The sequence below is a fragment of the Leuciscus leuciscus genome, assembly GCF_965113295.1.
Source record: "Leuciscus leuciscus genome assembly, chromosome: 8".
NCBI classification, from domain to species: domain Eukaryota; kingdom Metazoa; phylum Chordata; class Actinopteri; order Cypriniformes; family Leuciscidae; genus Leuciscus; species Leuciscus leuciscus.
Genome location: NC_138732.1, coordinates 25398459 through 25410514, shown reverse-complemented (window position 1 = coordinate 25410514; position 12056 = coordinate 25398459).

The following is a 12056-nucleotide window of genomic DNA, read 5'->3' as shown; positions in this document are numbered from 1 at the left end:
ACAACACGCCTCAGCACTCGGTGATCCTGCTCTGTGACTTTACATGGTCTTCCGCTCCGTGGATGAATTGCTGCTGTTCTAAAATGGTTCCACTTTCCAATATTACAGCTGACCGTGGAATATCTTGCAGGGATGAAATTTCATGAACGGACTTATTGCAAAGGTGGCATCATATCACAGGCCCATGCTTGAATTCATTGAGCTCTTCAGAACGACCCATTTTTTTCACAAATGTTTGTGTAACTGTGGACTGCATGGCTAGGTGCTTGATTTTGAACATGGAAATGGGTCTGATTGAAACACATGAAGTCAAGAATTAAGGTGTGTCCGAATACTTCTGTCCATATAGTATATATTTTAAAGCATTTATTAATATGTTAACATTAACACAAAAATCGAATTGTTCATTGTTTGTTCATATTAACTAATATAGTAAGCTAAAGTTAACAAATAAAATCTTACTGTAAAGTGTTATTATATTTAGAATGAAGAGACAATAATGCGTTTTAAAAGTGCAATGCTATGGGCTATGGCCTTTCAACGTCAGCCAACCATACGGACCTGACGAGAGCACTGGTGCTGTGGAAGAACCGGGAAGAACTGGGCAATGGCACTACTTCTCATGGCTTTATAGTGCTCTCTAGTGGCACTGATGGAGAGGTGCTCTGCTCACTTAAGAAAAAAAAAAGAAAAGCTGGCATCATAGACTGTAAAAAATAGGCTGGCATGCACGGGCAGAGGGGCAGAGGGGCAGAGGAGGGGGGATGGGGGCTTTGGGAGCTCGAGCCCCTGCCCTTTTTCAAAATTAACCAAAAGTGCCCTTCTCAAACAAATATCAATGATAATATTGTGGTCAATAAAACAAAATGCATTTGATTATAATTAACATGACAATGTGGACAAAACTAAAGTAGCCTAAATTCACGTTTATTTTTACGTTTCTGTCAGTGACGTTGCTATACGCGTTGTTATGTGTTGCGAGGCCAGTCTCCGTTTTCGAGGGTCGAAAACTCCGGAGAAGTGTGTGTGTGCGTGCGTGCGTGTGTGTGTGTGTGTGTGAACGGCAGGCTTACAACCGTAGCGAAGGTTATGCGTTTTAAAATGAAAATTTACTGGTGTAAACGTATAAGTTAGGTATTCCACAGTCTGCTCGGAACCGATGCTCTCGAGCTAAATATGGTTCTTCTTTCAGTGAGTAACGTTATGCCTATGGCTCGACGGCAATTATTTAACTTTTTTTTTTCAATAATAAAAGGTAGTGTGTCGATTCAATTAAAAATCAACATATCACATATTTTCAAATATTACATAATTCATTGAAGCCTGTTTGTCATGTATAATACACCGACCAATCGTCATCTGGCACAATTAAGTTCAAATTTCATTGGACAATGTGAAGTGGAGCGCAGGAGCGGTAATTTTCCGGTCATTCATAAATCGTTTGAAAGGTTACATGGACAGACGAATTTACATTTATGAAGCGGTCTGAATCTGCGTCGTCGAAACAATGGATGTTAATTGACAACAGAGCACTGCACAAAACCAGCGCCAAAAGTAGCATTAATGGTAAGTATAGTATTCAAGTCACTTGTATTTTGTCTATGTAACTTATATTGATACACCGTTCACCATGCAGTAAACATAATTATGCTAGCATAGATAATTATGCAGCAATAGTATAGGCCTACTGGTCAAAAATTTGGAAACTACTATTTTAATGTTTTTTTTATTTTTATTTTTTATTTTTTAAGAAGTCTCATGCGCATCAGTTTTCTATATATAGCCTATATATATATATATATATATATATATATATATATATATATATATATATATATATATATATATATATTTATTTATTTCTGTGATGCAAAGCTGGATTTTCAACAGCCATAAATCACATGTGTCACATGATTGTTCAGAAATCATTCTAATATGCTGATTTATTATCAATGTTGGAAAATATATATTTTTATTGAACCTGTGATACTTTTTTCAGGATTCATTGATGAATAAAAAGTTAGATAGAACAACATTGAATTAAAATAGAAATTATTTTATAAGTCTTTATTGTCACTTTTTAAAAAAAATATCAATTTAGCACATCCTTGCTGAATAAAATGATTAATTTCTTAAAAAATAAAATAAAAAATAAAATAAAATTACTGACCCCAAACTTTTGAACGGTAGTGTATATTGGTACAAAATATTTATATTTTAAGATGCTGTTCTTTTTTTAACTAAGAATCCTGAAAAAAGTATCAAAGGTTATAAGTACTATTATAGTAGAAAACAATTATTTCAAATTGTAATATTATTTCACAATATTACTGTTTTTTTCTGTATTTTAGATCAAATAAATGCAGCCTTGATGAGCATAAAGGCTTCTTTCAAAAACATAAAAAATTGTAGTGTCCAAACCTTTGGCCTGTATGCTACTTGTATACTACTATATTTATATACTTATACTTACAATACTACTACTATATATATATATATATATATATATATATATATATATATATATATATATATATATATATATATATATATATATGCCCCTTTTTTTACATTTGAGTCCCTACCCTCTGCATGTCCCTGGCTCTCAGTCTGTGCTGCAATTGGCCGAACAGCTAAAACACTTCCTGATGACCTGACAGGTTCAATTTAGTAGCCTGATCAAGCAACAACTACAAAAAAATGTTGCCTGCAGCTGACATTCATGCACAAGACTGTCAGCTGGATGTGACAAATTTGTTGTCTTTAGTTATTTATAGGTGTGAACCACAACGTTTTCCTGAGGAGTTTTAGTTCTATGTTGTACGTGCGATTTACACTGACCCCAAATTTCTTATGAGTGTGCAATTTCTGCCCACATTAAAAAGTTCAAGATGAAGCATACGATCCAGAACGTCATCCTCTCTCAAAGTCACTGATGCAATCGATGTTCCTTCACGACCTCTGCGGTTTAGGACTGACAAGCACCTTTCCAGCCCTTCACATTCTCTGTCCCTCAGTGGTGGAATGATCATCCAGCCATTTCATCACACTTTACGTAAGACTGCAGTTTGCTTTTCACAGCTCTGAATCAACCTAAGACTAAGAATTTTCATTCTGGAAACTTTAAGTTACTCTCGCCAGTTTTTGCATCTCTATCCTAGCTTGAAAATGGGTAGCTTTGTCGACTTATCAATGTGCTCATGTCAATTAATATGCAGTGTTCCTTTTAAAATAAACATCATAATATATAAACATTATACAGTATGAATCAAAATCATGGACTTACTTTATATTTAGTATCTTAAACTACTACACTGTAAAACAAAAGTTGCAGCATTACATTTTTAAGTACAATCAACTTGGATGTTTAAGTCATTTAAACTTAAATTACATGAAACTGACTTTAAAAAAAAATTTGTTGAATCTTGTATAACTTGCAAAAAAGTTGAAAATTGCTTAAAGGTATAGCGGAGGATCTTTCCAAATTTTAGATAAGACCCGCCCTCTCCACTTTTTGAAAAGTTTGATTGATTCACTAGAATGATTGACAATTAGGAGGACCAATAGTTTAGACTACCCACCAGGAAGTAAAACATCCTCTGCTATACCTTTAACTTATTTTGATGGTCATAACTTATTGGTCATATAATTTATTACAGTTTATGTACTAACATTTTAATTTATCCTTAATCCAATGTTTTATTTTATTTATTTTACTGTTAAAAAATACTGGAATGTAATTAAGGCTGGAATTGTTGACCTTTGACCTTCCCTTACCACTTAACTCACCCTTAAACCTAACCAGACCACCAAACCTGTAACTAACCTTACCCGTATCCCACCTCAATAGCAGCACAAGTATTTTGCTAAACAACATGAACACAATAAGTGCATAATGCATAGTACGTACAGTAAGTTCATTGTAAAGACACCTATAAGTGGGACCCAATACATTTGTTACAGTATTTAGTTAACGTTTAATCCATTGTCAGTGCATGTAAGCTCAGGTCCATTAGATTTGAACAGATACAACTTTTGATTTTAGTAATACATTAGTAAGTGTTGAAATGAACGTTAATGAACCATTAAGCATTTATTAACATAATTCATGTTTTAGAAGTACTTTTGATTGATATATGTCAACTAATGTAGTTAACATTCATTTTAAAAAGTACGGTACTTGTTTATTGGAATGTCCATGATTTGCACAAAATGTCATAAAATTTGAGTCGAAAATGTCTAAGGCCGAAAATGTGAGTCATATCTTAGTATTCGTGTTAAGTGCTTCCTCTCTGGTAAGCTTTTTTTCTTCCATGCGAAGGAGCGCAAAGGCAGAACTTGGGTTTGAAAATACCGTGTTATGCGTATCACCTCACCATCTCTGTTAACAACATTCACAAACTGTGTAAACCGCTACCTCCAGTAACACTCACGCTCACTCATGGCCCACAAAGTCTCCAGGGGCTGGAGAAAATGAAGCCGGGGAAGTTCAGCTGGTACGGCTGAGTCGGGTTATTCCTTTTTTTAATGGAATGATCTATGGATTTCTCAGATCACATACCACTTTGACCTCAAGATCAAAAATGTGTAATGCTGCCCACTGTCTTGACGTCAACGATAATGAAATATTATGGTTGTGATAAATTACACGAGACGATTGTGCTGAACAATGCAAATCTGAATATATACAGTAAATGTACAGTATATATATATATTGTGTGTGTGTGTGTGTGTGTGTGTGTGTGTGTGTAAAATATATATATATATATATATATATATATATATATATATATATATATATATATATATATATATATATATATATGAAGAGTTCAGATGCAAAAGCCTCTAAGTGCCATCTGAAAATTTCAGATGACACTTACAGGCTTTTGCATCTGAACTCTTCATATACATATATATATATTACACACACAAACACACACACACACACACACACACACACACACACACACACACACACACACACACACACACACTCACACACACACTCACACACAAACAAAATTAGTGCGACCATAAGCTGCTTCGTTCCTGTAGTAGCGTAGAACCACATAGGGTGAATTCCTCTAAATAGAGAGGGCTGACTTATAATCTTTTTTTCTTAACCAAACCAACTGATGGTGTAAAGACAAGACAAGTAGTAGAAATAGAAATGTAGAGTCATCATGCTCATCACCTGAAATGAGTCAGTTCTCTTTCCCATATTCATTTGAAGTGATAAAACATGCAACTTTGCAACATCATAAAAATGTGCTGACTATATGCTATTATATTTTAAAAATATATTACATATGACACAAGCATAATCAATTCTCTAAGCGATATGCAAATTGCCATATTGTAAAGTAAAGCCTACCAGGTTGCTTTTAGCAGGGCGTTTTTTTGTCAAGTATACCATTTTGATATGCAAAATCTAAACTAGCTGCTATGACAAACGGCTAATTTACATAAGGCATAATTTGAAGGGATATTTCACCCAAAAATGAAAATTCCTTCATTAATTACTCACCTTCATGTCATTCAAAACCTGCAAGACTTTCATTCATCTTCTGAACACAAGTGAAGATCTTTTTGATGAAATCTGAGAGCTTTCTTTCCCTCCATTGACAGCTATGCAACTGACACTTTGACGCTTCAAATTTTCTGGAGACTTGATCGCTTTATATGATGAACAGGATGACTTTAGACTGTTATTCACATATAAACAATGATCAACGAACACATCAGTTGTGGTAAACAGAAGCCCAAGTATGTTTGCTTGACGTGAGAACCAATGAGGTTCATTCTCGTATGTTACGCAGCACGTTTGAGCTTCAGCAAGAACCAATGAGGTTCATTCTCGTATGTAACACAGCACGTTTGAGCTTCCCCAAAAACCAATGAGGTTCATTTTCGTGTTACGCAGCACGTTTAAGCTTCCGCAAGAACCAATGAGGTTCATTCTCGTGTGTTACTTATGCAGCACGTTTGAGCTACCTCAAGAACCAATTAGGTTCATTCTCGTATGTTACGCAGCACGTTTAAACTTCTGGAAGAACCACTGAGGTTCATTCTCGTATGTTTTGCAGCTCGTATGAGTTTCCGCAAGAATCAATGAGGTTCATTCTCCTTTTATGCTGCACGTTTGAGTTTCTGCAAGAACCAATGAGGTTCATACTCGTGTTATGCAGCATGTTTGAGCTTCCGCAATAACCAATGAGGCTCATTCTCATGTTACGCAGCACGTTTGAGCTTCCACAAGAACTAATGAGGTTCATTCTCGTGTGTTACGCAGCACGATTAAACTTCTGCAAGAACCAATTAGGTTAATTCTTGTTACGCAGCACGTTTGAGCTTCCGCAAGAACCAATTAGGTTAATTCTTCTATTACGCAGCACGAGCTGCCTCAAGAACCAAATGAGGTTCATTCTCGTGTTACACAGCACGTTTGAGCTTCAGCAAGAACCAATGAGGTTCATACTCGTGTTACGCAGCACGTTTGAGCTTCCGCAAGAACCAATTAGGTTAATTCTTCTATTACGCAGCACGAGCTGCCTCAAGAACCAAATGAGGTTCATTCTCGTGTTACACAGCACGTTTGAGCTTCAGCAAGAACCAATGAGGTTCATACTCGTGTTACGCAGCACGTTTGAGCTTCTGCAAGAATCAATGAGGTTCATTTTCGTGTTACACAGCACGTTTAAGCTTCCGCAAGAACCAATGAGGTTCATTCTCGTGTGTTACTTATGCAGCACGTTTGAGCTACCTCAAGAACCAATTAGGTTCATTCTCGTATGTTACGCAGCTCGTCTGAGCTTCCGCAATAACCAATGAGGCTCATTCTCATGTTACGCAGCACGTTTGAGCTTCCACAAGAACTAATGAGGTTCATTCTCGTGTGTTACGCAGCACGTTTAAACTTCTGCAAGAACCAATTAGGTTAATTCTTGTTACGCAGCACGTTTGAGCTGCCTCAAGAACCAATTAGGTTCATTCCTTTGTGTTACGCAGCACGTTTGAGCTTCCGCAAGAACCAATTAGGTTAATTCTTCTGTTACGCAGCACGAGCTGCCTCAAGAACCAAATGAGGTTCATTCTCGTGTTACACAGCACGTTTGAGCTTCAGCAAGAACCAATGAGGTTCATACTCGTGTTACGCAGCACGTTTGAGCTTCAGCAAGAACCAATGAGGTTCATTCTCAAGTTACTCAGCATGTTTGAGCTTCAGCAAGAACCAATGAGTTTAATTCTCCTGTTACGCAGCACATTTGAGCTTCAGCATGAACCAATGAAATTAATTCTCCTGTGTTACGCAGTACATTTGAGCGTCAGCAAGGACCAATGAGGTTCATTCTCAAGTTACGCAGTATGTTTGAGCTTTTACAAGAACCAATGAAGTTCATTCTCATGTGTTACGCAGCACATTTGAGCTTCAGCATGAACCAATGAAATTAATTCTCTTGTGTTACACAGTGCGTTTGAGCTTCAGCAAAAACCAATGAGGTTCATTCTCGTGTTACTCGGCACGTTTGAGCTTCCGCAAGAACCAATGAGGTTCATTCTCGTGTTACTCGGCATGTTTGAGCTTCAGCAAGTACTAATGAGGTTCATTCTCGTGTTACTCAGCACGTTTGAGCTTCCGCAAGAATAAATGAGGTTCATTCTCGTGTTACGCAGCAGCACGTTTGAGCTACCTCAAACCTCAAGAACCAATTAGGTTCATTCTTGTGTGTCATTCAGCATGTTTGAGCTTCCGCAAGAACCAATGAGGTTCATTCTCGTGTTACGCAGCACGTTTGAGTTTCTGCAAGAACCAATGAGGTTCATTCTCGTGTTACGCAGCATGTTTGAGCTACAGCAAGAACCAATGAGGTTCATTCTCGTGTGCAGCAGCACGTTTGAGCTTCTGTAAGAACCAGTGAGGTTCATTCTCGTGTGCAGCAGCACGTTTGAGCTTAAGCAAGAACCAATGAGGTTAATTCTCGTGTTACGCAGCACGTTTGAGCTTCTGCAAGAACGGATGAGGTTCATTCTCGTGTTACGCAGCATGTTTGAGCTTCCGCAAGAACCAATGAGGTTCATTCTCGTGTGTTACTTACGCAGCACGTTTGAGCTACCTCAAGAACCATTGAGGTTCATTTTTGTGTGTTACGCAGCATGTTTGAGCTTCCGCAAGAACCATTGAGGTTCATTCTCATGTTACGCAGCACGTTTGAGCTTCAGCAAGAACCAATTAGGTTCATTCTCGTGTTACGTAGCACGTTTGAGTTTCTGCAAGAACCAATGATGTTCAATCTTGTGTTACGCAGCACGTTTGAGCTTCAGCAAGAACCAATGAGGTTCATTCTTGTGTTACGCAGCACGTTTGAGCTTCTACAAGACCCAATGAGGTTCATTCTGTTGTTACGCAGCACATTTGAGCTTCCTCAAGAACCAATGAGGTTAATTATCGTGTTACGCAGCACGTTTGAGCTTCTACAAGACCCAATGAGGTTCATTCTGTTGTTACGCAGCACATTTGAGCTTCCTCAAGAACCAATGAGGTTAATTATCGTGTTACACAGCACGTTTGACATTCTGTAAGAACCAAAGAGGTTCATACTCGTGTTATGCAGCATGTTTGAGCTTCAGCAATAACCAATGAGGTTCATTCTCGTGTTACGTAGCACGTTTGAGTTTCCGCAAGAACCAGTGAGGTTCATTCTCTTGTTACGCAGCACGTTTGAGCTTCTGCAAGAACCAGTGAGGTTCATACTCATGTTGCGCAGCATGTTTGAGCTTCCTCAAGAAGCAGTGAGGTTCATTCTCGTGTTACGCAGTACGTTTGAGTTTCAGCAAGAACTACTGAGGTTCATTCTCGTATGTTATGCAGCTCGTTTGAGCTTCCGCAAGAATCAATGAGGTTCATTCTCCTTTTACACAGCACGTTTGAGCTTCAGCAAGAACCAATTAGGTTCATTCTCGTGTTACTCAGCACGTTTGAGCTTCCGCAAGAATAAATGAGGTTCATTCTCGTGTTACTCGGCACGTTTGAGCTTCAGCAAGTACTAATGAGGTTCATTCTCGTGTTACGCAGCACGTTTGAGCTTCAGCAAGAACCAATGAGGTTCATTCTCGTGTGTTACTTAAGCAGCACGTTTGAGCTACCTCAAACCTCAAGAACCAATTAGGTTCATTCTTGTGTGTTATTCAGCATGTTTGAGCTTCCGCAAGAACCAATGAGGTTCATTCTCGTGTTACGCAGCATGTTTGAGCTTCCGCAAGAACCAATGAGGTTCATTCTCGTGTGTTACTTACGCAGCACGTTTGAGCTACCTCAAGAACCATTGAGGTTCATTTTTGTGTGTTACGCAGCACGTTTGAGCTTCTGCAAGTACCAATGAGGTTCATTCTCATGTTACGCAGCATGTTTGAGCTTCCGCAAGAACCAATGAGGTTCATTCTCGTGTTACGCAGCACGTTTGAGCTACCTCAAGAACCAATTAGGTTCATTTTTGTGTGTTACGCAGCACATTTGAGCTCCTGCAAGAACCATTGAGGTTCATTCTCATGTTACGCAGCACGTTTGAGCTTCAGCAAGAACCAATTAGGTTAATTCTCGTGTTACGTAGCACGTTTGAGTTTCTGCAAGAACCAATGAGGTTCAATCTTGTGTTACGCAGCACGTTTGAGCTTCAGCAAGAACCAATGAGGTTCATTCTTGTGTTACGCAGCACGTTTGAGCTTCTACAAGACCCAATGAGGTTCATTCTGTTGTTACGCAGCACATTTGAGCTTCCTCAAGAACCAATGAGGTTAATTATCGTGTTACACAGCACGTTTGACATTCTGTAAGAACCAAAGAGGTTCATTCTCGTATGTTATGCAGCTCGTATGAGCTTCCGCAAGAATCAATGAGGTTCATTCTCCTTTTACGCTACACGTTTGAGTTTCTGCAAGAACCATTGAGGTTCATAATCGTGTTACACAGCATGTTTGAGCTTCCTCAAGAACCAATGAGGTTAATTATCGTGTTACGCAGCACGTTTGACCTTCTGGAAGAACCACTGAGGTTCATTCTCGTATGTTTTGCAGCTCGTATGAGTTCCGCAAGAATCAATGAGGTTCATTCTCCTTTTACGCTGCACGTTTGAGTTTCTGCAAGAACCAATGAGGTTCATACTCGTGTTATGCAGCATGTTTGAGCTTCAGCAATAACCAATGAGGTTCATTCTCGTGTTACGTAGCACGTTTGAGTTTCCGCAAGAACCAGTGAGGTTCATTCTCTTGTTACGCAGCACGTTTGAGCTTCTGCAAGAACCAGTGAGGTTCATACTCATGTTGCGCAGCATGTTTGAGCTTCCTCAAGAAGCAGTGAGGTTCATTCTCGTGTTATGCAGTACGTTTGAGTTTCAGCAAGAACTACTGAGGTTCATTCTCGTATGTTATGCAGCTCGTTTGAGCTTCCGCAAGAATCAATGAGGTTCATTCTCATTTTACACGGCACGTTTGAGCTTCAGCAAGAACCAATTAGGTTCATTCTCGTATGTTATGCAGCTTGTTTGAGCTTCCGCAAGAATCAATGAGGTTCATTCTCGTTTTACACAACACATTTGAGCTTCAGCAAGAACCAGTGAGGTTCATTCTCGTATGTTATGCAGCTTGTTTGAGCTTCCGCATTAACCAATGATGTTCATTCTCGTTTTACGAAGCACGTTTGAGCTTCAGCAAGAACCAATGAGGCTCATTCTTGTGTTACGCAGCACGTTTGAGCTTCAGCAAGAACCCATGAGGTTCAGTCTCGTGTTAAGCAGCACATTCGAGCTTCAGCAAGACCCAATGAGGTTCATACTCATGTTGCGCAGCATGTTTGAGCTTCCTCAAGAAGCAGTGAGGTTCATTCTCGTGTTACGCAGTACGTTTGAGCTTCAGCAAGAACCAATGAGTTTAATTCTCCTGTGTTACGCAGTGCGTTTGAGCTTCAGCAATAACCAATGAGGTTCATTCTCGTGTTACGTAGCACGTTTGAGTTTCCGCAAGAACCAGTGAGGTTCATTCTCTTGTTACGCAGCACGTTTGAGCTTCTGCAAGAACCAGTGAGGTTCATACTCATGTTGCGCAGCATGTTTGAGCTTCCTCAAGAAGCAGTGAGGTTCATTCTCGTGTTACGCAGTACGTTTGAGTTTCAGCAAGAACTACTGAGGTTCATTCTCGTATGTTATGCAGCTGGTTTGAGCTTCCGCAAGAATCAATGAGGTTCATTCTCATTTTACACAGCACGTTTGAGCTTCAGCAAGAACCAATTAGGTTCATTCTCGTGTTACTCAGCACGTTTGAGCTTCCGCAAGAATAAATGAGGTTCATTCTCGTGTTACTCGGCACGTTTGAGCTTCAGCAAGTACTAATGAGGTTCATTCTCGTGTTACGCAGCACGTTTGAGCTTCAGCAAGAACCAATGAGGTTCATTCTCGTGTGTTACTTAAGCAGCACGTTTGAGCTACCTCAAACCTCAAGAACCAATTAGGTTCATTCTTGTGTGTTATTCAGCATGTTTGAGCTTCCGCAAGAACCAATGAGGTTCATTCTCGTGTTACGCAGCACGTTTGAGTTTCTGCAAGAACCAATGAGGTTCATTCTCGTGTTACGCAGCATGTTTGAGCTACAGCAAGAACCAATGAGGTTCATTCTCGTGTTACGCAGCATGTTTGAGCTTCCGCAAGAACCAATGAGGTTCATTCTCGTGTGTTACTTACGCAGCACGTTTGAGCTACCTCAAGAACCATTGAGGTTCATTTTTGTTTGTTACGCAGCACGTTTGAGCTTCTGCAAGTACCAATGAGGTTCATTCTCATGTTACGCAGCATGTTTGAGCTTCCGCAAGAACCAATGAGGTTCATTCTCGTGTTACGCAGCACGTTTGAGCTACCTCAAGAACCAATTAGGTTCATTTTTGTGTGTTACGCAGCACATTTGAGCTCCTGCAAGAACCATTGAGGTTCATTCTCATGTTACGCAGCACGTTTGAGCTTCAGCAAGAACCAATTAGGTTCATTCTCGTGTTACGTAGCACGTTTGAG